The sequence below is a fragment of the Arachis ipaensis genome, chromosome B10, assembly GCF_059453495.1.
Source record: "Arachis ipaensis isolate K30076 ecotype BB chromosome B10, ASM5945349v1, whole genome shotgun sequence".
NCBI lineage: Eukaryota > Viridiplantae > Streptophyta > Magnoliopsida > Fabales > Fabaceae > Arachis > Arachis ipaensis.
The window spans coordinates 75,231,866-75,259,564 of record NC_142435.1 but is presented as its reverse complement, the minus strand read 5'-3'; the positions used below and the strand labels follow the sequence as shown (position 1 = coordinate 75,259,564).

The window sequence follows — 27,699 nt, the reverse complement described above, 5'->3', positions numbered from 1 at the left end:
TCCTCTGAACCTCTGCTTTCCTGCTATCTTCATCCAATCAGTCTCACTCCTTTCCATGGCTGGCTTTATGTGATACATCACCACTGTCAATGGCTACTTTCGGTCATCTCTCGGGAAAATGATCCAATGCCCTGTCACGGCACGGCTAATCGTCTGGAGGCATCACCCTTGCCAATGGCTTCATCTTATCCTCTCAGTGAATAATATGCTCACGCACCCTGTCACGGCACGGCTATTCATCTGTCGGTTCTCGATCATGCTGGAATAGGATTTACTATCCTTTTGCGTCTGTCACTAACGCCCTGCAATCGCGAGTTAGGAGCTCGTCACAGTCATTCAATCATTGAATCCTACTCGAAATACCACAGACAAGGTTTAGACTTTCCGGATTCTCTTGAATGCCGCCATCATTCTAGCTTACGCCATGAAGATTCTGGTTAGGAGATCTAAGAGATATTCATTCTAGCTTATTTCATGTTGAACGGAAGTGTTTGTCAGGCACACGTTCATAAAGGAGAAGGATGATGAGCGTTACACATAATCATCACCTTCATCACGTTCTTGGGTGCAAATGGATATCTTAGAAGCGAAATAAGATGAATTGAATAGAAAATAGTAGTACTTTGCATTAATCTTTAAGGAACAGCAGAGGTCCACACCTTAATCTATGGAGTGTAGAAACTCTACCGTTGAAAATACATAAGTGAAAGTCCAGGCATGGCCGAGATGGCCAGCCCCTAAAGTCTAAGAACAATGTGTTCAAATATGATCCCAAGATCCTAAGATGATCAAAAGATGCCTAATACAATAGTAAAAGGTCCTATTTATAATAAACTAGCTACTAGGGTTTACATGAGTAAGTAATTGATGTATAAATCCACTTCCTGGGCCCACTTGGTGTGTGTTTGGGCTGAGGCTGAGTGTTGCACGTGTAGAGGTCCTTCTTGGAGTTGAACACCAGCTTTTGTGCCAGTTTGGGCGTTCAACTCTGGTTTTGGCTCCTTTTCTAGCACTGGACGCCAGATTTGGGTAGAAAGCTGGCGTTGAACGCCAGTTTACGTCGTCTATTTTTGGCCAAAGTATGGACTATTATATATTGCTGGAAATCCCTGGATGTCTACTTTCCAACGCAATTGGAAGCGCACCATTTCGAGTTCTGTAGCTCCAGAAAATCCACTTTGAGTGCAGGGAGGTCAGAATCCAACAGCATCAGCAGTCCTTCTTCAACCTCTGAATCAGATTTTTGCTCAAATCCCTCAATTTCAGCCAGAAAATACCTGAAATCACAGAAAAATACACAAACTCATAGTAAAGTCTAGAAATGTGAATTTAACATAAAAACTAATGAAAACATCCCTAAAAGTAACTAGATTATACTAAAAACATACTAAAAACAATGTCAAAAAGCGTATAAATTATCCGCTCATCACAACACCAAACTTAAATTGTTGCTTGTCCCCAAGCAACTGAAAATCAAATAGGATAAAAAGAAGAGAATATACTATAAACTCCAAACTATCAATGAAACATAGCTCCAATCAAATGAGCGGGACTTATAGCTTTTTGCCTCTTGGATAGTTTTGGCATCTCACTTTATCCATTGAGGTTCAGAATGATTGGCATCTATAGGAACTTCAGATTTTGAATAGTGTTATTGACTCTCCTAGTTCAGTATGATGATTCTTGAACACAGCTTTTTTATGAGTCTTGGCCGTGGCCCTAAGCACTTTGTTTTCCAGTATTACCACCGGATACATAAATGCCACAGACACATAATTGGGTGAACCCTTTCAGATTGTAACTCAGCTTTGCTAGAGTTCCCAATTAGAGGTGTCCAGGATTCTTAAGCACACTCTTTTTTTGCTTTGGACCTTGACTTTAACCGCTCAGTCTCAAGTTTTCACTTGACACCTACACGCCACAAGCACATGGCTAGGGACAGCTTGGTTTAGCCACTTAGACCAGGATTTTATTCCTTTAGGCCCTCCTATCCACTGATGCTCAAAGCCTTGGGATCCTTTTTATTTGCCCTTGCCTTTTGGTTTTAAGGGTTATTGGCTTTTTGCTTGCTTTTTCTTTTTCTTTCTATTTTTTTTCGCCTAATTTTTTATATTTTTTTTTCTGCAAGCTTTGTTCTTTGCTGCTTTTTCTTGCTTCAAGAATCATTTTTATGATTTTTTAGATTATCAAATAACATGTCTCCTAGTCATCATTCTTTCAAGAGCCAACATATTTAACATTCTTAAACAACAACTTCAAAAGGCATATGCACCGTTCAAGCATACATTCAGAAAACAAGAAGCATTGTCACCACATCAATATAATTAAGCTAAGTTCAAGGATAAATTCGAAACTCATGTACTTCTTGTTCTTTTGAATTAAAACATTTTTCATTTAAGAGAGGTGATAGATTCATAGGACATTCATATCTTTAAGACAAAGTTACTACTACTAATGATCATGTAATGAAGACACAAACATAGATAAGCGCATAACGAAAAACAAAAGAAATAAGAACAAGGAATGAATCCACCTTAGTGATGGTGGCGCTTCCTCCTTGAGGAACCAATGATGTCCTTGAGCTCTTCTATGTCTCTTCCTTGTCTTTGTTGCTCCTCCCTCATTGCTTTTTGATCTTCTCTTATTTCATGAAGCATGATGGAGTGCTCTTGATGTTCCACCCTTAGTTGTCCCATATTGGAACTTAATTCTTCTAGGGAGGTGTTGATGTGCTCCCAATATTTTTGTGGAGGAAAGTGCATTTGAGGCATCTCCGGGATATCATGGAAATGAGTTTCTTGCGCCTCTTGAGCTCTATGACTGGGCTCTCTTGCTTGCTCCATCTTTTTCTTAGTGATGGGCTTGTCCTCTTTAATGAGGATATCTCCCTCTATGTCAATCCCAGCCGAATTGCATAGGTGGCAGATGAGGTGAGGAAAGGCTAACCTTGCCATAGTGGAAGACTTGTCAGCCACCTTGTAGAGTTCTTAAGGTATAATCTCATGAACTTCCACCTCTTCTCCAATCATGATGCTATGGATCATGATGGCCCGGTCTATAGTAACTTCAGACCGGTTGCTAGTGGGAATGATTGAGCATTGAATGAACTCCAACCATCCTCTAGTTACAGGCTTGAGGTCCAATCTTCTTAGTTGAACCGGCTTGCCTTTGGAGTCAATCTTCCATTGAGCTCCTTCCACGCATATGTCCATAAGGACTTGGTCCAACCTTTGATTAAAGTTGACCCTTCTAGTGTAGGGGCGTTCATCTCCTTGCATCATGGGCAAGTTAAACGCCAACCTCACATTCTCCGGACTAAAATCTAAGTATTTCCCCCGAACCATTGTAACATAGTTCTTTGGATCCGGGTTCTTACTTTGATCATGGTTCTTGGTGATCCATGCATTGGCATAGAACTCTTGAACCATTAAGATGCCGACTTGTTGGATGGGATTTGTTAGAACTTCCCAACCTCTTCTTTGAATTTCATGTCGGATCTCCAGATACTCATTTCTTCACAACATCATAGAAGTGGTCTTGATGGGCTTTGGAGATGAACCTTTCCATCTCCCATGACTCGGAGGTGGAAGCTTTTATCTTCCCCTTCCCCTTTCTAGAGGATTCTCCGGTCTTAGGTGCCATCAATGGTAATGGAAAAACAAAAAGCTTATGCTTTTACCACACCAAACTTAGAATATTGCTCGCCCTCGAGCAATAAACAAAAGAATAGAAGAAGAAGAAGAAGAAATATGGAGAGGGAGAGGGAGATGTGGTTTCGGCCAAGAGGAGTGTAGAGGGGTGTGTTGTGTGAATTTGATGAAGAATGGAGGTCTTTATATAGGGAATGGAGGGGGGGAAGGTTTCGGCCATATGGGTGAGTTTGGGTGGGAAATTGGTTTTGAATTTTGAAGGTAGGTGGAGTTTATGAGGTAGGTTTATAGGGAAGAGTGGATGGATGTGAGTGGTGAAGAGGTGATGGGGAAGAGAGTTTGAGGTGATTGGTGAAGGGTTTTTGGAGAAGAGTGTTTATGGGGTTGTGTGAAAGAGAGTGGTGAGAAGAAGTGAGTGGAGGTAGGTGGGGATCCTGTGGGGTCCACAGATCCTGATTGGATCCTGTGGGGTCCACAGATACTGAGTGGATCCTGTGGGGTCCACAGATCCTGAGGTGTTCAAGGATTTACATCCCTGCACCCATTAGGCATGTAAAAATGCCTTTGTACCCAACTCTGGGCGTTCAGCGCCAGGTTGGTGGCCATTTTGGGCGTTCAACGCCCATTTATGTGCCATTTCTGGCGTTGAACGCCAGAACCATGCCTGTTCTGGCGTTCAGCGCCCAGAAGCTGCCCATTTTGGGCGTTCAGCGCCAGCACCATGCTCTGTTCTGGCGCTGAACGCCAAACAGATGCTCCTCCAGGGTGTGATTTTTCTTCTGCAGTTTTTGATTCCGTTTTCAATTTTTATATTTATTTTGTGACTCCACATGATCATGAACCTACAAAGACATATAACTAAGGAAAATATATTTAGATAAATAAAAATTGGGTTGCCTCCCAACAAGCGCTTCTTTAGTGTCAATAGCTTGACAGTGGGCTCTCATGGAGCCTCACAGATGTGCAGAGCTTTGTTGAGACTCTCCAACACCAAACTTAGATTTTGGATATGGGAGTTCAACACCAAACTTAGAGTTTGGTTGTGGCCTCCCAACACCAAACTTAGAGTTTGACTGTGTGGGCTCTGGTTGACTCTGCTTTGAGAGAAGCTTTTTCTGCTTCCTCTCCATGGTTGCAGAGGGAGATTCTTGAGTTTTAAACACAAGGGAGTCCTCATTCCATTGAAGGACTATTTCACCTCTGTCAACATCAATCACAGCTCTTGCTGTGGCCAGGAAAGGTCTTCCTAGGATGATGGATTCATCCTCTTCCTTTCCAGTATCCAGGACTATGAAATCAGTAGGGATGTAAAGGCCTTCAACCTTTACTAACACATCCTCTACTTGTCCATAAGCCTGTTTTCTTGAACTGTCTGCCATCTCTAATGAGATTTTAGCAGCTTGCACCCCATAGATTCCCAGTTTCTCTATTATAGAGAGGGGCATGAGGTTTATTCCTGAACCAAGGTCACACAGAGCCTTAAAGATCATGGTGCCTATGGTACAAGGTATTATGAACTTTCCAGGATCCTGTCTCTTCTAAGGCAATGTCAGTTGATCCAGATCACTTAGTTCATTGATGAACAAGGGAGGTTCAACTTCCCAAGTATCAATGCCAAATAATTTGGCATTCAGCTTCATGATTGCACTAAGAAACTTGGCAGTTTGCTCTTCAGTAACATCCTCATTCTCTTCAGAAGAGGAATACTCATCAGAGCTCATGAAGGGCATAAGGAGGTTTAATGGAATCTCTATGGTCTCTAGATGAGCCTCAGAGTCCTTTGATTCCTCAGAGGGAAGCTCCTTATTGATCACTGGACGTCCCAGGAGGTCTTCCTCCTTGGGATTCACGTCCTCTCCTTCCCTTACAGGTTCGGCCATGGTGCTTATGTCAATGGCCTTGCACTCTCCTTTTGGGTTCTCTTCTGTATTGCTTGGGAGAGTATTAGGAGGGATTTCAGTGATCCTTTTACTCAGCTGGCCCACTTGTGCTTCCAGATTTCTAATGGAAGACCTTGTTTCATTCATGAAACTTACAGTGGTCTTAGATAGATCAGAGACTAGATTCGCTAAATTAGAAGCATTTTGTTCAGAGTTCTCTGTCTGTTGCTGAGTTGATGATGGAAAAGGCTTGCTATTGCTAAACCTGTTTCTTCCACCATTATTAAAGCCTTGTTGGGGCTTTTGATCCTTCCATGAGAAATTTGGATGATTTCTCCATGTTGAGTTATAGGTGTTTCCATAAGGTTCACCTAAGTAATTTACCTCTGCTATTGCAGGGTTCTCAAAATCATAAGCTTCTTCTTCAGAAGATGCCTTTTGAGTACTGTTGGATGCAGCTTGCATTCCATGCAGACTCTGAGAAATCATATTGACTTGCTGAGTCAATATTTTATTCTGAGCCAATATGGCATTCAGAGTATCAACTTCAAGAACTCCCTTCTTCATAGGCGTCCCATTACTCACAGGATTCCTTTCAGAAGTGTACATGAACTGGTTATTAGCAACCATGTCAATGAGTTCTTGAGCTTCTGCATGCATTTTCTTTAGGTGAATGGATCCACCTGCAGAAGTGTCCAGTGACATCTTTGATAGCTCAGATAAACCATCATAGAATATATCAAGGATGGTCCATTCTGAAAGCATGTCAGAAGGACACTTTTTGGTCAACTGTTTGTATCTTTCCCAAGCTTCATAGAGGGATTCACCTTCTTTCTGTTTGAAGGTTTGAACATCAGCTCTAAGCTTGCTCAGCTTTTGAGGAGGAAAGTACTTGGCTAAGAAAGCCGTGACCAGCTTATCCCAAGAGTTCAGGCTGTCTTTGGGTTGAGAATCCAACCATAATCTAGCTCTGTCTCTTACAGCAAAAGGGAAAAGCATGAGCCTGTAGACTTCAGGATCTACTCCATTAGTCTTAACAGTATCACATATCTGCAAGAATTCAGTTAAGAACTGAAAAGGATCTTCAGATGGAAGTCCATGAAACTTGCAGTTTTGCTGCATCAGAGAAACTAATTGAGGTTTCAGCTCAAAGTTGTTTGCTCCAATGGCAGGAATGGAGATGCTTCTTCCATGTAAATTGGAATTAGGTGCAGTAAAGTCACCGAGCATCTTCCTTACATTATTGTTATTTTCGGCTGCCATCTCCTCTTCCTGTTCGAAAATTTCTGAAAGGTTATCTCTGGATTGTTGTATTTTAGCTTCTCTTAATTTTCTCTTCAGAGTCCTTTCAGGTTTTGGATCTGCTTCCACAAGAATGTTCTTATCCTTGCTCCTGCTCATATGACAAAGAAGAAGGCACAGAAAAATAATAATAATAATAGAGATCCTTTATACCATAGTATAGGGATCCCTGTGTGAGTAGAAGAAGAGGGGGAGACAAAGAATGTGATATAATGGAAGAAACACAACTGTGAGGAAGCTAGATATGTGAGATGAGATGTTAGGATATGAATGAATAAATAGAATGAGATGGGAGAGGGAGAATTTTCGAAAATATTTTTGAAAAAGAGTTAGTGATTTTCGAAAATGGTTTTTGAAAAATGTTAGTAATTTTTGAAAATTTTTTTTTTGAAATAAAAAATAAAAAATAAAAATAATTAGTTAATAAAAAGAAATTTTTTGAAAAAGAGGGAAGATATTTTCGAAAATTAGAGAGAGAGAGTTAGTTAGGTAGTTTTGAAAAAGTTAAGAAATAAACAAAAAGTTAGTTGAAACAAATTTTGAAAAGATAAGAAGTTAGGAGGTTAGGAAAGATATTTTGAAAAGATATGATAGAAATTAGTTTTTGAAAAAAGATTTGATTTTTAAAATCACAATTAATGACTTGATTCACAAGAAATCACAAGATATGATTCTAGAACCCAAAGTTTGAATCTTTCTTAACAAGCAAGTAACAAACTTCAAATTTTTGAATCAAAACATTAATTGATTATGTTATTTTCGAAAATTTGGTATAAAAATAACAAAAAGATTTTTGAAAAATATTTTTGGAATTTTCGAAAATAACTAAGACTTTTGAAAAAGATTTGATTTTTGAAAAAGATTTTGAAAAAGATAAGATTTTCAAATTGAAAATTTGATTTGACTCATAAGAAACAACTTGATTTTAAAAATTTTTTAAAAAGTCAACTCAAATTTTCGAATTTGATGAGAGAAAAAGGGAGAGATATTTTTTTTTTATTTTTGAATTTTTATGATGCAAGGGAAAAACAAGAAAAATGATGCAATGCATGAAATTTTTAGATCAAAACAATGAATGCATGCATGAATGATATGAGTGTCAAGATGAACACCAAGAACACTTTGAATGTCAAGATGAACATCAAGAACATATTTTTGAAAAATTTTTTATGCAAAGAAAACATGCAAGACACCAAACTTAGAATTCTTTAATGCTTACGCACTAAGAATTCAAGAATGCATATGAAAAACACCATACAACACAAAACAAAAAATCATCAAGATCAAACAAGAAGACTTACCAAGAACAACTTGAAAATCATGAAGAACACTATGAATGCATGACATTTTCGAAAAATGCAAGATGCGTATGCAAGTGACACCAAACTTATGATATGACTCAAGACTCAAACAAGAAACACAAAATATTTTTTGATTTTTATGATTTTCTAATTTTTTTTGGATTTTTTCGAAAATTATATGAAAAAGAAAAATAAGGATTCCAAAATTTTTTAACATGAATTCCAGGAATCTTGCATTCTTAGTCTAAAGCTTCAGTCCAGGAATTAGACATGGCTCACTAGCCAGCCAAGCTTTCAATGAAAGCTCCGGTCCAAAACACTAGACATGGCCAATGGCCAGCCAAGCTTCAGCATGCAACATAAGAGAATATACAGCTCATTACTTATCAAAGTAACTTGCCTCTATGCTGATGGTTTCGAAGCCCCAGTCCAAGAATTTAGACATGGCTTTACAGCCAGCCAGGCTTCACATGCTTCATGAAACACTAGAATTCAAAAAATTTTGAATAGAATTTTTGAAAACATTTTTATATTATTTTTTTTTTTCGAAAACAAAGGAGAAAATTTTGAAAGATTTTTTTGAAAAATTTTTGAAAAGAAAACAAAAAGAAAATTACCTAATCTGAGCAACAAGATGAACCATCAGTTGTCCAAACTCGAACAATCCCCGGCAACGGCGCCAAAAACTTGGTGTTGTTGCCGGATCCAAACTTGGCACTGATGTTACCGGACCAAAAGCTTGCCGAAAACTCAAACAATCCCCGGCAACGGCGCCAAAAACTTGATGCACGGAATTGTGATGTCCAGGCTCAAACTATTCCTGGCACGTGAGCAACTTGGTACGCGTAATCGTGATTACACATTCATAATTTGTCACAACTTCGATACAACTAACCAGCAAGTGCACTGGGTCGTCCAAGTAATACCTTACGTGAGTAAGGGTCGAATCCCACGGAGATTGTTGGTATGAAGCAAGCTATGGTCACCTTGTAAATCTCAGTCAGGCAGATATAAAGTGATAATGGTGTTTTCGAATATTATATAATAAAATAGGGATAGAGATACTTATGTAAATCATTGGTAGGAATTTCAGATAAGCGAATGGAGATGCTTTTCGTTCCTCTGAACCTCTGCTTTCCTGCTATCTTCATCCAATCAGTCTCACTCCTTTCCATGGCTGGCTTTATGTGATACATCACCACTGTCAATGGTTACTTTCGGTCATCTCTCGGGAAAATGATCCAATGCCCTGTCACGGCACGGCTAATCGTCTGGAGGCATCACCCTTGCCAATGGCTTCATTTTATCCTCTCAGTGAATAATATGCTCACGCACCCTGTCACGACACGGCTATTCATCTGTCGGTTCTCGATCATGCTGGAATAGGATTTACTATCCTTTTGCGTCTGTCACTAACGCCCTGCAATCGCGAGTTAGGAGCTCGTCACAGTCATTCAATCATTGAATCCTACTCGGAATACCACAGACAAGGTTTAGACTTTCCGGATTCTCTTGAATGCCGCCATCATTCTAGCTTACGCCACGAAGATTCTGGTTAGGAGATCTAAGAGATATTCATTCTAGCTTATTTCATGTTGAACGGAAGTGTTTGTCAGGCACACGTTCATAAAGGAGAAGGATGATGAGCGTCACACATAATCATCACCTTCATCACGTTCTTGGGTGCGAATGGATATCTTAGAAGCAAAATAAGATGAATTGAATAGAAAATAGTAGTACTTTGCATTAATCTTTGAGGAACAGCAGAGGTCCACACCTTAATCTATGGAGTGTAGAAACTCTACCGTTGAAAATACATAAGTGAAAGTCCAGGCATGGCCGAGATGGCCAGCCCCTAAAGTCTAAGAACAATGTGTTCAAAGATGATCCCAAGATCCTAAGATGATCAAAAGATGCCTAATACAATAGTAAAAGGTCCTATTTATAATAAACTAGCTACTAGGGTTTACATGAGTAAGTAATTGATGTATAAATCCACTTCCTGGGCCCACTTGGTGTGTGTTTGGGCTAAGGCTGAGTGTTTCACATGTAGAGGTCCTTCTTGGAGTTGAACGCCAGCTTTTGTGCCAGTTTGGGCGTTCAACTCTGGTTTTGGCTCCTTTTCTGGCGCTGGACGCCAGATTTGGGTAGAAAGCTGGCGTTGAACGCCAGTTTAAGTCATCTATTTTTGGCCAAAGTATGGACTATTATATATTGCTGGAAAGCCCTGGATGTCTAATTTCTAACTCAATTAGAAGCGCACCATTTCCAGTTCTGTAGCTCCAGAAAATCCACTTTGAGAGCAGGAAGGTCAGAATCCAACAGCATCAGCAATCCTTCTTCAACCTCTGAATCAGATTTTTGCTCAAGTCCCTCAATTTCAGCCAGAAAATACCTGAAATCACAGAAAAACACACAAACTCATAGTAAAGTCTAGAAATGTGAATTTAACATAAAAACTAATGAAAACATCCCTAAAAGTAACTAGATTCTACTAAAAACATACTAAAAACAATGTCAAAAAGCGTATAAATTATCCGCTCATCAGTTGCCTCCCAACAAGCGCTTCTTTAATGTCAATAGCTTGACAGTCAGCTCTCATGGAGCCTCACAGATGTTCAGAGCATTGTTGGGACCTCCCAACACCAAACTTAGAGTTTGAATATGGGGGTTCAACACCAAACTTAGAGTTTGGTGTGGCCTCCCAACACTAAACTTAGAGTTTGACTGTGGGGGCTTTGGTTGACTCTGCAGTGAGAGAAGCTTTTCATGCTTCCTCTCCAATGTTACAGAAGGAGATCCTTGAGTTTTAAACACAAGGTTGTCCTCGTTCAGTTGAAGGACCAACTCTCCTTTGTCCACATCAATCACAGCCTTTGCTGTGGCTAGGAAGGGTTTTCCAAGGATGATGGATTCATCCTCATCCTTCCCAATGTCTAGGATTACAAAATCAGTAGGGATGTATAGGCCTTCAACCTTTACTAACACGTCCTCTACTAGTCCATAAGCCTATTTTCTCGAGTTGTCTGCCATTTCTAATGAGATTCTGGCAGCTTGCACCTCAAAGACCCCAAGTCTCTCCATTACGGAGAGTGGCATAAGGTTAATGCCTAACCCCAGGTCACACAGAGCCTTCTCAAAGATCATGGTGCCTATGGTACAAGGTATTAAGAATTTACCAGGATTCTGTTTCTTTTGAGGTAATTTCTGCCTATCCAATGCATTCAGTTCATTGGTGAGCAAGGGAGGTTCATCTTCCCAAGTCTCATTAACAAATAATTTGGCATTCAGCTTCATGATTGCACCAAGGTACTTAGCAACTTGCTCTTCAGTAATGTCTTCATCCTCTTCAGAGGAAGAATACTCATCAGAGCTCATGAAGGGCAGAAGCAAGTTGAATGGAATCACTATGGTCTCTGTATGAGCCTCAGATTCCTTTGGTTCGTCAAAGGGAAACTCCTTGTTGGTCAGTGAACGTCCCAGGAGGTCTTCCTCACTAGGATTTACGTCCCCCCCCTCTCTATGGATTCGGCCACACCAAGTAAGGTTATGGCCTTGCACTCTCTTTTTGGATTCTCTTTTGTATTGCTTGGGAGAGTACTAGGAGGAGTTTCAGTGACCCTTCTACTCAGCTGGCCCACTTGTGCCTCCAAATTTCTAATGGAGGATCTTGTTTCATTCATGAAACTTAAAGTGGCCTTAGATAGATCAGAGACTATATTTGCTAAGCTAGATGGATTCTGCTCAGAGTTCTCTGTCTGTTGCTGAGAGGATGATGGAAAAGGCTTGCTATTGCTAAACCTATTTCTTCCACCATTATTAAAGCCTTGTTGAGGCTTTTGTTGATCCTTCCATGAGAAATTTGGATGATTTCTCCATGAGGGATTATAGGTGTTTCCATAGGGTTCACCCATGTAATTCACCTATGCTATTGCAGGGTTCTCAGGATCATAAGCTTCTTCTTCAGAAGATGCCTCTTTAGTACTGTTGGATGCAGCTTGCAATCCATTCAGACTCTGAGAAATCATATTGACTTGCTGAGTCAATATTTTGTTCTGAGCCAATATGGCATTCAGAGCATCAATTTCAAGAACTCCCTTCCTCTGAGGCGTCCCATTACTCACAGGATTCCTTTCAGAAGTGTACATGAACTGGTTATTTGCAACCATGTCAATGAGTTCCTGAGCTTCTGCAGGCATTTTATTTAGGTGAATGGATCCACCTGCAGAATGGTCTAATGACATCTTAGCTAATTCAGACAGACCATCATAGAATATATCCAGGATGGTCCATTCTGAAATCATGTCAAAGGGATATTTTTTGGTCAGTTGCTTGTATCTCTCCCAAGCTTCATAGAGGGATTCACCTTCTTTTTGTCTGAAGGTTTGAACATCCAATCTAAGCTTACTCAGCTTTTGAGGACGAAAGAACTTGGCTAAGAAAGCCATGACCAGCTTATCCCAATAGTTCAGGCTATCTTTAGGTTGAGAGTCCAACCATATTCTAGCTCTGTCTCTTACAATAAACGGGAAAAGCATAAGCCTGTAGACCTCGGGATCAACCCCATTGGTCTTAACAGTATCACAGATCTGCAAGAATTCAGTTAAGAACTGAAAAGGATCTTCTGATGGAAGTCCATGAAACTTGCAATTCTGTTGCATCAGAGAAACTAATTGAGGTTTTAGCTCAAAATTGTTTGCTCCAATGGCAGGGATTGAGATGCTTCTTCCATGTAAGTTGGAATTTGGTGCAGTAAAGTCACCAAGCATCTTCCTTGCACCTCCACCATTATTATTGGTTTCGGCCATGTCTCCTTCTTTTTCAAAAAATTCTGTCAGATTTTCTCCAGAGAGTTGTGCTTTAGCTTCCCTTAGCTTCCTCTTCAGAGTCCTTTTAGGTTCAGGATCAGCTTCAACAAGAATGTTCTTATTCTTGTTCCTGCTCATGTGAAAAAGAAGAGAACAGAAAAGAAGAGGAATCCTCTATGTCACAGTATAGAGATTCCTTTATGTGAGTAGAAAAAGAAAAGAATAGAAGAAGAAAAATTCGAACACAAAGAAGAAGAGTGGGTTCGAATTTTTGAGTAGAAGAGAAGTGTTTGTAGATAAATAAATAATTAGAAGGAGATGAGAGAGGGAAGAATTCAAAAATTAAATAAAATAAATAAAAATATTTTTAAAAAAGAAAAATTAAATTAAATTAAATTAAAATTTAAAACTATTAGTTAATTAAAAAGAAATTTTGAAAAAGAAGAAGGTGATTTTCAAAAATTAGAGAGAGAATTAGTTAGGTAGTTTTGAAAAAGATATGATTGAAATAGTAAACTTTTAAAATCAAACAAAAAGTTAAGTGGTTAATTGAAAAAGATTTGAAAATCAAATTTTGAAAACATAAGAAGTTAAAAAAAATGATTTTTGAAGTTAAGTTTTGAAAAAGATATGATTGAAAGATATGATTGAAAATTTAATTTGAAAAAGATTTTTTTTTAAAAAAAAGAAATTAAAAAGATTTAATTTTTGAACATTAAAGTTGATTACTTTACTAATAAGAAACTAAAAGATAGGATTTTAAAATTTAAAGATTGAACCTTTCTTAATAGGCAAGTAACAAACTTTAAAATTTTTGAATTTAAATGCTAGTAATCAATTCGAAAATATGAAACAAAAATAAGAAAAAGATTTTAAAAATAAATTTGAAGTTTTCAAAAATATGAAAGAAAAAATGAAAAATATTTTATTTAAAAAAAAAGATTTGAAAAAGATAGAATTTTTAAATAGAAAATTTGACTTGATTCATAAGAAACAACTAAATTTTAAAAAGTTTTGAAAAAGTCAACTCAAATTTTTGAAAATTATGAGTTAAAAAGGAAAAGATATTTTTTTTAGTTTTGAATTTTAATGATTAGAGAGAAAAACATAAAAAAAAACTCAATGCATGAAAATTTTGGATCAAAACAAATGATGCATGCAAGAACACTATGAATGTCAAGATGAACACCAAGAACACTTTGAATATCAAGATGAACACCAATAACTTATTTTTGAAAATTTTTAAGAAAAGAAAACTTGCAAGACACAAAACTTAGAAATTTTTAATTTTTTTAGACACTATGAATGCAAGAATGCATATGAAAAACAAAATGCAACACACAACAAGAAAATGTGAAGATCAAACAAGAGGATTCGTCAAGAACAACTTGAAGATCATGAAGAACGCAATGCATGAATTTTCGAAAAATGCAAGAAAGAGATAAACATGCAATTGACACCAAACTTATGACTTGACACTAGACTCAAATAAGAAACACAAAATTAATTTTTGATTTTATGATTTTATAATATTTTTTTTTGGAATTTTGAAAATTTATTTTTAGAAAAACGAAAACAAAGGAAAACAAAATTCTGAAAAAATTTTTTGAAAACTTTTTGAAAACAAAATAAAAGTTGAAACAAGAAGAAAATTACCTAATCTGAGCAACAATATGAACCATCAGTTGTCCAAACTCAAACAATCCCCAGCAACGGCGCCAAAAATGTGGTGCACGAAATCGTGATCGTTCATTCCTTGGTAACGGTGCTAAAAACTTAATACGCACGTTCATAATCTTAGTTCTTTTTCACAATCTCGCACAACTAACCAGCAAGTGCACTGGGTCGTCCAAGTAATAAACCTTACGTGAGTAAGGGTCGATCCCACGGAGATTGTCGGCTTGAAGCAAGCTATGGTCATCTTGCAAATCTCAGTCAGGCAGATTTAAATGGTTATGGTGAATTTATAATTAAAATATAATTAAAATATAAAATAGGATAGAGATACTTATGCAATTCATTGGTGAGAGTTTCAGATAAGCGTATAGAGATGCTTTTGTTCCTTCTGAACCTCTGCTTTCCTGCTGTCTTCATCCAATCCTTCCTACTCCTTTCCATGGCAAGCTGTATATTGGGCATCACCGTTGTCAATGGTTACATCCCGTCCTCTCTGTGAAAATGGTCCAAAATACGCTGTCACCGCACGGCTAATCATCTGTCGGTTCTCGATCATACTGGAATAGGATTCAGTAATCCTTTTCGTCTGTCACTACGCCTAGCACTCGCGAGTTTGAAGCTCATCACAGTCATCCCTTCCCAGATCCTACTCGGAATACGACAGACAAGGTTTAGACTTTTCAGATCTCAAGAATGGCCGCCAATAATTCTAGCCTATACCACGAAGACTCTGATCTCACGATCAGGAGGCTAAGAGATACACATTCAAGCTTGTTTGCACGTAGAACGGAAGTGGTTGTCAGGCACGCGTTCCTAGGTGAGAATGGTGATGAGCGTCACATAATCATCACATTCATCATGTTCTTGTGTGCGAATGAATATCTTAGAGAAGAAATAGGCTTGAATTGAATAGAAAAACAATAGTACTTTGCATTAATTCATGAGGAACAGCAGAGCTCCACACCTTAATCTATGGTGTGTAGAAACTCTACCGTTGAAAATACATAAGAACAAGGTCCAGGCATGGCCGAATGGCCAGCCCCCTAAACGTGATCAAGAGATCAAAAGTGATACAAGAATAGTCTCAAAAATGATCCAAAGATGATCAAAAGATGTCTAATACAATAGTAAAAGGTCCTATTTATACTAAACTAGTTACTAGGGTTTACAAAGATAAGTAAATGATGCAGAAATCCACTTCCGAGGCCCACTTGGTGTGTGCTTGGGCTGAGCATTGAGCTTTCATGTGTAGAGACTTCTTTTGGAGTTAAACGCCAGGTTGTAACCTGTTTCTGGCGTTTAACTCTGCTTTGCAACCTGTTTCTGGCGTTTAACTCCAGAATAGGGCAGGAAACTGGCGTTGAATGCCAGCTTGCGTCATCTAAACTCAGGGAAAGTATAGACTATTATATATTGATGGAAAGCCCTGGATGTCTACTTTCCAACGCAATTGAGAGTGCACCATTTGGACTCTTGTAGCTTCATAAAATCCACTTTGAGTGCAGGGAGGTCAGAATCCAATAGCATCTGCAGTCCTTCTTCGGCCTCTGAATCAGATTTTTGCTCAAGTCCCTCAATTTCAGCCAGAAAGTACCTGAAATCACAGAAAAATACACAAACTCATAGTAAAGTCTAGAAATGTGATTTTTAATTAAAAACTAATAAAAATATACTAAAAACTAACTAAATCATACTAAAAACTATGTAAAAACAATGCCAAAAAGCGTATAAATTATCCGCTCATCAGGCACTATCTTTCACGTGCATGTTTTGTTGAGATGATCCTTTGGGGTTTAACGCTTTCATTCTTTCCCTTCCTTTCTCAGGATGGCCACCAAGAAAGGCAAGGAGAAAGCTTCAAGGAAACCAGCCACAAAGAGGACACCCCAGAAGTCAAACTCTAAGGCGCACTCTTCATTAGGAGCCAAACCACTATCTAAGAAGGCGAAGGCACCCACTCCTATTGATGAAATAGAGAAGAGAAAACCGGCAAGGGATTCTTCAAGGTTCCCCAACCGCTTCTGTGAACTTGTGTTCCCCACCATGGTTGAAAGGAACTATCATGCCGAGCATCTACTCGCCCTGGCTCCTTGTATTCTACCCCGCATTGAATGGCGAGGATGGGAGTTTCTTCTGAGAAAACCACAGGAGGTCAACCTCTCATGGGTGGTAGCATTCTACACTAACTACCATCTTCCCTCTCTTCAATCGGTATACGTACGCCGAAAGTAAGTCTCAGTTTCAGAAGAGGCTATTCAGCAAGTGCTTAATGTCTTACCAGTACCAAGTGATATGGATGGCTACCAAGAGGTCTTAAATCAGCGAGAAAAGTTTGGGTTTGATTGGGACTCGATCCTCCGAGTCATTGCTGAACTAGAGACATTTTGGACCTATGGTCGACTCCGGATGAGGCCCAAGTGCATTGACGCATGTTTCCTCACTGTAGAAGCTAGAGCTTGGGCCTAGATCCTATCCTACTATGTGCTACCTAGCACCCACAAGTCGTCCTTCATGGCGGATCTCGCTTTGCTTGTTTGGTGTGTTCTCACGGAAAGACCGGTGAACATTCCACTTCTTGTTAAGGGCGATGTGGTCCCAAGCAAAAAATACTTACATCTTCCCATGAACAACCCAAGCCTTGACATAGCCCTTCCACCTCATTATCATAACCACGGTGAAGATTCACCCATCAAAGGATAGAAGATCTACACCGGAAGATTGATAGATATGAGCAGCGCAGCCAACGCCGATACACTTACATCAAGAAGCTTCTGTGTTGTGTTACCCCTAGCATGGAGGAACCTGAAATATTCACATCTACCTCAAACCCTAGTGATGGGAGCTCTGATGAAGGGGATAGTGAAGGTTCTGGTCCCGACTGTCCCTTGCGCATTGTTGGTGGCACGGAGGACCGTGCTAAATTCTAAGTGTGGGGGGTCGTTCGACCGATCTCCATGGGTAACAATCTCTTCCTTTCAACACCCATGGATTTATCTTTTGCTTAGGAGTTAGTATATTGCATGTGTAGTTAGTCTTGCTTGTAAATACTCCTTGCATGATAGTTAGTTCCTATAGAGTTACTTGGTCAAAATAATGACTTCTTCCCCAAGAAACTGTAATTTCGGGGTACCCTACCAATTTTGAAAAATTTTTGCGGCAAACTTGCTTCAAGAATGTATTTTGGAACATAGTGATTGAGCTAAGAACACAAGCATGTGAGTTTTGAGCCTATTGTGTGGTTACATCTTCTAACCACTATTTCCCATTCTTGTGTGCATTATTTTCTCTCTATGACTGTAATCCTTGATTTGTCTGATTCTATATGTCCATTACTTTGTGTATGAATGCATTTACATGATTGAGACCATCATTTCAATAGTCACTTTCCCCAAATGGCCTTAACCCTTTTATCTACCATTTCTAACCAATTTTGAGCCCATGATAAACCCTCTTTGTTCTTAAATGGAGCACATCAACAACCCTAAGCAAAAAATAACGATTAGATTAGGTAAGTGGAGGTATGTATCATTCAAATGGGAGGGTGTACTTGGGAACTTGGATAGATGTAAAGGTGTGTATTTGTAGTTGTAATTGAAAATTCTGGAATTTGGGAACATACTCATGTATTGAATGATTGAACCATATGCATTGAAACTTTTGTACATGAATCCCCAAGAAAAAGGGTACCAAAAAGAAAAAAAAAATTTATGTGTATATATAAGTATGTAAGAAAAAAAATAGAAAAAAAATATATATAGAAGAAACAAAAATAGAAAAAAGAGAAAACAATGAGAGGGGACAAAAATGCCCCAAGACAAAGTAATAATAACAATGCATATGGGATGTGAATTGAAAAGAATGCATGAGTATGCAAAAAAAAAAGTGAAACCCATGGGTAGCTAGGTATTGTATTATAGTTGTATAGGTTGTTCTATGTGTCTAGTGGGATCTTAGGTTAATCAAGGATTCAAATTTTAGGCTCACTTGACCATATACATCCTTACCTTCACCCTAGCCCCGTTACAACCCATGAATAAGACCTCATGATACTTATAAGCATGCATTAAGTAATTGTTGATTGTTAGATGAAAGACAAATCTTGGAAAGCATGATTAGGAGAGGATTTGAGTGATGAACCCTATACACTCGAGCGAATAGAGTGGATACACTTCTGGTGAGGGTTCGATGCTCAACTCCTTGTTCACGGCTTTCACAAGCATTCATCTAGCAAGTTATATGCACTTCATAGTGATGTTCGAATTGGTAAGATTTATGAACTACAAATCACTTTTACCCCGTATGCTCATATGTGTTCTTGGAGGATAGATTTACCATTGACCAAGTAGATGGATGATTTTACATTAGTTGCATGCATTCATTTAGGAAATTTGCACTTCATGAACCCTTTCTTACCATGATCTTTGATCTTTTTATTTTTAGCATGAGGACATTCTTGGTTTAAGTATGGGGAGATTTGATAAACTCCAATTTTGTGGTTTATATTGTGTAGAATTTTGGAGTTTTTGTCAATATTTTTCACACTTATCCACAAGAATTGCATGGTTTTGTGTTCCCTTCCTAATATTGCTCCATGATGGAAAACAAACTTCTTTTGTCTTAAAATTGCTATATTTTGATCCTCTTTTATTACCATTCGATGCCGTGACGTGTTTGTTGAGTGATTTCAGAATTTATAGGGCAAGAATGGCTTAGAAGAGAGAAAGAAAGCATGCACAAGAGGAAGGAACATAAAGATTTGGATTTTGGAAACTTCAGCATGGGTGAGCATGCGCACATACAGCGCACGCGGGGATAAGGACAGCTGGAAGCGGCGCGCAAAGATGGACGCATCCGTGTAGATTAGGGAAATCCACACCGGAGAGCACGCATACATGGCGCGCGCGCGTGGATCACAAAATCAGCCGGTGCGCACGGACGCATGGCACGCACGCGTGACAAGTTGCATGTGACCTCATTAAAGAAAGTTGTGCCTGGCGAGGCTCAAGAGGCCCAAATTCAAGCTGGTTCTGCATGGAAAAGAACCAAGGATGCTAGAGGGAAAGGGGGGATCATTCATTTTACACTTAGACACAATTTTTAGCTAGTTTTTGGTTTTTGTTCTTCTAGAGAGAAAAACCCTTGTTCCTCTCTAGATCTAGTTTGAATTGATCTTCCCTTGTTGAATTCTGAATTGGATATTGTTAATTACTAGTTTGGATTGCTTAATTTGAATTCCTTAGCATAATTTTGTTTAGATCTTGTGTTAGATTTATGTTTTCTTATCAATTGTCACTTTATACCCATTTCATGAATCTTGTGAATCTTGAATTGCTAATGTTACATTGATGATTTTCATGGTTAATTGTGTTGTTTGAGTGATTGTATGTTGAAAATTGTTAGTGGATACTTGCTAATTTCAATTAAATTACACTTTGAATATGTCTTTTGGTAATACTTACCATGTGTTTGATGAAATGTTTCCCTTGATTATGGAGTGGTTTTCTCTACTCTTGGCATAAGCTAGGGGAGTTGAGTGACCTTGAATCATTGGGTCTCATTGAATTGGTGATTTGAGAACCCTTGGTGATCAACTTGATACCCATTGACACTAACCCACTACTAATCTAATTAGTAGATAGGTTGGGACTTATGGGTTGATGTGATCATACCTATTTAACGTACTTCAAGCCTAGGAGTAGGTAATACGTACTTAAGGCTTTTGAGAAGTAGACTTGATGGGTTGGTACCTCATAATGATCAATATTCGGTATGTAGATAAGGATGGCAATCTCAATTCCCATGCTTAGCCAAGAGTTGCTTTTATCATTCATATTTGAAAACGCAAAAATCCTAACTGCTTTGTCTTAGTTATAGTTAGTTGTTTAGTTTTAGAGTAGAATTATATTGGATGTTATCTTATTAATTTGGAATTGCTCACTTCTTGCTTTAGTTATTTGAATTAGTTTCTTGTATTTCAAGATTAGTTGCTTATTAAGATTCCTAGTTTAATTTCTTGCTCATGACTTGCAACCCCGGAATTTTAACCAATGTTGATGCACATGTTTGCCCATTCCTTGTGAGACGACCCGAGGTTTGAATACTTCGGTTACTTTATTGGGGTTGAACTTGTGAAAACCAATTCCTTCTAAATTTGATTCGCGGATTATTTGTCGGTTGAGGACTATACTTGCAACGCGAAAAATCTTGTGAAATTCGTTACTGACGGTATCCGTGACATCATTTTTTCTTCATTCCTTCAACACAATATTTGCCTTCTAATCATGAAATCACTTAACAAATATATCAAGGCATCGAATGGAATTAAAGTGAAATAAAATTAGCGATTTAAAGGCCTAAAAAGCATGTTTTTACTCTTAAGCACAAATAAGGAGAAATTCATAAAACCATGCTATTTCATTGAATAAATGTGAGATAAGTTGATAAAATTCCTTGAATTTAACACAAGATAAACCACAAAATTGGTGTTTATTAGAGTGCACACCCTCTCTAGACACTCGGACAACCTTTTTTCGGTTGATCTTGAGAAGTATCCGGCGTTGCCCAAGGAACCAGAGTACAAGCCAAAGATGCCTTATCCTCAGAGGCTTCAAAAAGTGACCAAGGACAAGCAATTTTCAAAGTTCTTGGAAGTCTTTAGAAAGTTGCAAATCAATGTTCTTTTTGCTGAGGCTTTGGAGAAAATGCCTCTCTATGTCAAGTTCATGAAAGTACCCAGGGGATGGAGAAACAAAAAGATCCCCACTGAAGGTTTCTCACTAGGGATGAAATTGGTGTTAACTAAAAACCCCATCCTGCCTTATACTGTGAATAGGATCCTATCTCTTGTGCATATTTAGCTAATCCATGAGAGCATAGGAAAGAGATTTATAGTGAGAGGTGAGGAGTTGAAGCACTATGATCAACCACCACCTTAGCAAGGAATCAATCGTCAAGCTAATAACGTTAAAGAAGTACTTGTTGGGAGGAAACCCAACACTGAGTATCCTTTAGTTTTTCTTTTAGTTTGTTTTCTTTATCTTTGATTTTATTATTTGTAGTTTTCCTTGGTTTAATCTTGTTTATGATCATGCAAAGTGTGTAGAACAGAGATGGGAGGACTCTAGAGGAGAAACAGAACACCCTGGAGAGCATGCTACTCGAGTGTGCTGGCACTAAACGCCAAGCTGGGCGTTCAGTGCTTGGCTTAGCAAGAAGAGGCTGGCGTTAAACCCCAGGAGGGCTTTTAACGCCCTGAAGGGCATGAAAATCTAGCGTTAAATGCCAGGTGGGCGTTTAACGCCCACAAGGAGCTTCAATTCATACCTCTGGCGTTTAGCGGCAAGGCTCGTAATCTAAAAAAAAATTAAATTCTTCTTTCCCTTCTATCACTCTTATCCTCTTTTGCATTAATTTTGTTTTTACTCATTCGTGTGCTTTTCATGTCCTACCCTGTTTTCAGTTTTTCTTTGCTTGGGGACAAGTAAAATTTTAAGTTTGGTGTTGCAAAACGAACTCTCTATTTATCTTATTATCAATGGCACTAAAGGGAGGTGAATCATATTTACAGAGGAACACAGCTTGAGGAGTAAGATGGCCACCATGACTGAGGTGGTTGAATGTCATTATCTTCTGCCTATTTTATTTTTTGTTTTCTAGTATTTTATCTTATTTCTTGTTTTCTATTTGAAATCCTTTGCATGATCAGTAGTGGTACTTTATTATTTTTCTAGTTTAGTTATTTACTTTGTTATTTTACGTTTATTTTGAAAAAAAAAATTGTCTCATGTATTACTCACTGGGCTTGGAAAAATCAAAAGAAAAAGAAAAGAAGTAGCAAATTGCATGAGGCTTGAGTTATATATTATGAGTTGTTTTGATTACTTTGATGTGGCGGCATTATCTATAATTCTGAATGTATGAGCTGAATAGTGCATATTTGATCTTGAAGTTAAGAATGTTGGTTCTTGAAGAACAGGAACATAGAGAAGTATTGTATGTTTGCATGTTTGTAAAACGAAGGGAAAACTATTTTCTAGTTTTTCAAAAGAAAACAGCGATATGATTTCAAGTTAAAGGCTCCTACTTTGTTATTATATATGTATATTGAAGTCATTGTAATATCCACGCTATCAGAATGGCACAGCAAGAAATGTGATATTCTAGTAGTAAGGATGTTACACTCTTAGTTTTACCTTGCCATAAAACCCAATCATGAAATAAAATTATATTTACTTATATATTATTTATTTACGGACCAGTCATCTTGTTTTATGAAAACATAAGATTATTTTATTTCATAACTCAACTATTGAATTATACATTAAAAATAAGTTAAATAATATATATTATATATAAATATATAATGAATATTTTTAATATATAGAAAATATTTTTATGAAAATATTTTAACAAAAATTTACGTATAATTATTTTTATATAAAATTAATAATTAATATTCATTAAATAATTTAATATATTTAAAAAATTATCAACTATAAAATCTTAGTTATTAATTTTATATAAACACAATGATGAGTAAGATTTATTGTCGGTCTAGGATTTTATATCAATAGAAAACCAAGTCATTGTCATAGTATAGTCCTAAACCAACATATAATCCTATCGATCAAATTTAGAATTTGGTGGTCACAAAATCAATCCCAATATAAAGTAACTGAGAGTATTGGTCTCGGATCGTCCTCAAGAGAATGGGCAAACATGTGAATCAATATTGGTTAGAATTTCGGGGTTGGGAGTCATAAACAAGAATTTAACTACTAAACTTAACATGCAAGAAATCTTAAAGGGCAACGAATTAAATCAAAGCAACTAAAGCCAAGTATAAGCAATTTCAATCTAGTAAGGGAACATATAAATCTACCTCTATGCTAGAACTAAGTAACAACTAAATTAACTATAACAAGAATCGAGCAATTGGGATTTTTGGGTTTCAAATATGAATAATAAAAGGAACTCTTGGCTAGGCAAGGGAATTGGGGTCACCATCCTTGTCTAATAACCATATCTTGACAATTATGAGGAGCCAAGCTCATTAAGTCTACTTCAACACCCAAAGTACGTACAATATCTACTTCAACGGTTGAAGTACGTCAAATGGCTTGATCAATCTCAACTCATAAGTCCCAATCCAACTACTAATCGGCTTAGTAGAAGATTGGTGTCAATGGGTATCAATTTGACCACAAAGGTTCTCAAATCACCAAATTAATTAGACCCAGTGACTCAAGTTCACCCAATCCCTTTAGCCTAGGCCAAGAATATAGAAAACTACTCCATAGTCAAAGGAAACATTTCATCAAACACATGGTATACACTAACTAAAGACATTCAAATTGCAAATTAATTGGAAATCACAAGTACCCACTAACAATTATCAATGGAAAACAACTCCAACAACACTATCAATCATAGAAAACATCAATGCACTAATAGAAATTCAAGATCCATAAAGTTCATAAAATGGGAAAAAAATGGGAAATAATAAGAAAACACAATTTCAACACAAGATCTAAACAAAATTATAACTAGAGAACTCAAATTAAGTAATTGAAACTAAAATTAACAAAACCCAATTCAAAATTTCAACAAAGGAGGATAAAAAACAAACTAAATCTAGAGAGAAGTAAGAGTTTCTCTCTCTAGAAAATAAGAACCAAAAATTAGCTAAAATTATGTGTCATGTGTGAATGATTGGATCCCCCTTATAGACCCATATTTTATGATTCATCTTGTGCTCAAATAGAATGTTTTTATCAATTCTTCACGCACTTATTGATATGAATCGCATAGTTTTACTTTCCCTTCCTTATTTTATGATATATGTGAAAAACATGTTTCCTATGCTTTAAAAATATTAAATTTTTCTTATCGTTCATTACCATTCGATGCCGTGATTTGTGTGTTAAGTATTTTCAGGCTTCATAGGGCAGGAATGGCTTAAAGGACAGAAAGGAAACATACAAAAATGGAAGGAAAGCACAAAAATAGAGTTTTGAAGAAAAGGCAGCGACGCGAACGCATGGATGACGCGGACGCGTGCTTAGCACGAAATGGCATTGACACAAACGCGTGACTGACGTGGACACATGCCCTGAGCAGAACGCAAATGACGCGTACGCGTGACAAGGAAAAACTCCAGACCACGCGAACGCGTGACCCACGCGCTCGCGTGACAGACGCCACATACAGGAATCTGCAGAAAATGCCCCCAGTGATTTCTGGACCCTTTTTTGGCCCAATTCCAAATCCAGAAACACAGAATATAAGCCAGAGAATGGGGGAATCAAACAACAACTCGTAGAACAACTCGTAAAATAACTCGTAGAACAACGCGTAGAGACGTTTACAACATTCAATATATACAATTTTAGGTTTTAGATATAGTTTTTAGAGAGAGATGCTCTCTCCTCTCTCTCAAGTTTTAGGATTTGGATTCCTTTTATTTTATTTTATGATTACTACTTCAATGCCAGGTTCAATGTTCCTTTAATTAATGTTTTTCTTCTACTTTTATTTATTCCAATGCTTTTACTTGTTAATGTTCCAATTTAGCTTATGAACCTTTTCATGTCAAGATTTGAATATTCTATTTAATATTATTTGAAGTCTTTCAGATTAATGATTGTTTTATTCTATTTATGATGCTTTCAATTTAATTTAGGCTTATATTCCCTTTTGGTTTTGGTTAAGTAATTGGTAACACTTGAGTTATCAAACTCAGCAGTTGATTGGAAATTAGGATTGCGGACTAATTTGCATCCCTCCAAAGCTAGTCCTTCCATAGGAGTGGACTAGGACTGAGGAATCAAATTAATTATCCCACTTAAATTTCTTTTATTTAGTAAGGGTTAACTAAGTGGGAGCAAAATCCAATTTTCATCACACCTGATAAGGATAACTATGATAGGATTTCCAGTTCTCACACCTTGCAAAATCCACTTAACTTTCCTTTATTCCAATTTTCATCCAATTTTTATTTTTCTTGCCATTTAAATTACTTGTTCATTATTCCAAAAACCCAAAAATATACAATTTTTCATAACCAATAATAAATCATACTGCCCTGCAATTCCTTGAGAAGACGATCCGAGGTTTAAATACTTCGGTTATAAATTTTTTTGGGTTTGCTTAAGTGACAACTAAAACTTTTGTACGAAAGGATTCTCTGTTGGTTTAGAAACTATACCTACAACGCATTTATTTTTATAAAAATTCTTTACCGGCAAGAATCTGATCGTCAAAATGGCGCCGTTTCCGGGGAATTGCAACTGTGTGCCTTATTATTGGTATTACAAATATTTCCTTTTACCTGTTTATTTGTTTTTATTTTTGTTTTTAATTTTTATTAGCTATTATGAGTTCTCACCCCCGTCGCTTTGAGTTTGGTTCTAATATTGTTGAAACGAATGGAAGCTATAACAGGAACATGCATCAAGGTCAAAACAATCAGAGATGGACGGAGCCACGAGGATCTGATCAACCCTTTAGGCAAAACACCTTCCAACGTACCATGGACGACGACCATTCAACAATGCATGTCGAGACAATAGTTATGGTGGACCCTTTCGTGACAACCAACACACACCAAATTACTATGGTCAAGAGCCATTCCGAGGTGTATACCAAGATAATAGATACGGTGGACCTCCTCGTAGTTACCAACAAGCACCATCACATGCCTATGAACCACCTCTTCAACATAGCTTTGAACCACCATACTCACAAGCCCCTACCACCATTCACCTCCGTATGACCCTAACCCATACCCAGCCCAATTCCAATCCAATTACTCCCAAGAACCACCATATCCCTATGCACCATGTCCATATCCATCAACCCAAGAATCAAGGGAGAAATTCAAGGAAACAGTGGAAAAATTTCATGCAACCCTTCACCAACTGGAGCAAGCGATTAATCGATTACCTTCCCGATGTTTGGACACTCAGGGAACCCCCATGGCTTCATGTGGACAATCTAATGAAGAACGCAGCATGAAGGAGATACTAGAAACTCCAATGGACAGTAAGGAGCATGATTTTGTACTGGAACAAGTGGAGAAAGCTGAATTTATCGAAGAAGAAGAATTGGTTGAAGATTTAGGAGATGCTGAACCTCCATGGGAATCCAGAATTATGGAGAATTCCGTCAAGAAATTTGCAATTGATGCTAAGGAGGATAGTGCACAGCCCCCAAAGCAGGTGTCTTATGAAGAACTGGACGGAATAACTCAAGAAGCACGCTTCCTTGATAATGATAATCACGAGTCAAGTTCTCCTAGTAATGAACTTGCATCCACAAGTAAATTCTCTGAGATTGAAGAATCTTCCCAAAGTGAATACGAAAATGATGCGGAGGTAGATTTCTCTCAACCTCCAAATTATGACTTGAGGAATGGGGAAGATATCGAAGACTTTGATCAAAACGTGGTTGCAGTTGAAGAAGTTTGCAAGGAAGTGGAGGAATTCACAGAAGAACACAAGGGAGTAGAGCTTGCAAGACCACTGGAAACACCTTTTCCAAGGCCATTACCATCCAATACAAATTTCAAGTGGGTAAAATCCTTAGCCTTTATCTTTACTTTTCCACTTGAATATTGTTTGCTTGAAACAGATGGCCAGCTTAGAGCTCTTTGTGGCTTTAAGAGTAAAAGGGAAATGGTTCGTGCTCTAGGCTGGTATGCAAGATTCAACAAAGTTCCACGCTTCACTTTGAAGTGTAGGGATTGGTTTCGAGTTCAATTGAATGGGTCTCGGAAGATGTTTGGTCATCTTGGTGAGAATACAACTTCCAAACCGCCCCGCTGGAAAAATATAGATCAAGACAAAGGCGAATACAAAAGCAAGGTTTGGGATCCTGGAATATATTCTGATATTCAGCACCCTGGGAGCCTAAAAACCTGTTTGAATTTGCTCAAGGGCTTTACATGACTAGTTTGGGACCCCGGAGGCTGTTGGCATTCTAAACAGTGGTGGAGATTTTTGGATGAATTCAAGCACAAGCCACCATAGCAGGAAGATCATCAAATGTCCAACTTAAGGACTTTAACTAAAAGTGTTAGGTA

At 37.8% G+C, this 27,699-nt stretch overlaps 1 non-coding gene across 1 annotated transcript; it reads left to right on the top strand.

Moving 5' to 3' along the window:
• The first annotated feature begins 6,289 nt into the window (after window positions 1-6,289).
• On the top strand, window positions 6,290-6,397 carry LOC148580455 (small nucleolar RNA R71). Its single transcript, XR_015895399.1, has one exon. It is a non-coding gene; the product is annotated as a small nucleolar RNA R71 (small nucleolar RNA).
• The last annotated feature ends 21,302 nt before the right edge of the window (window positions 6,398-27,699 follow it).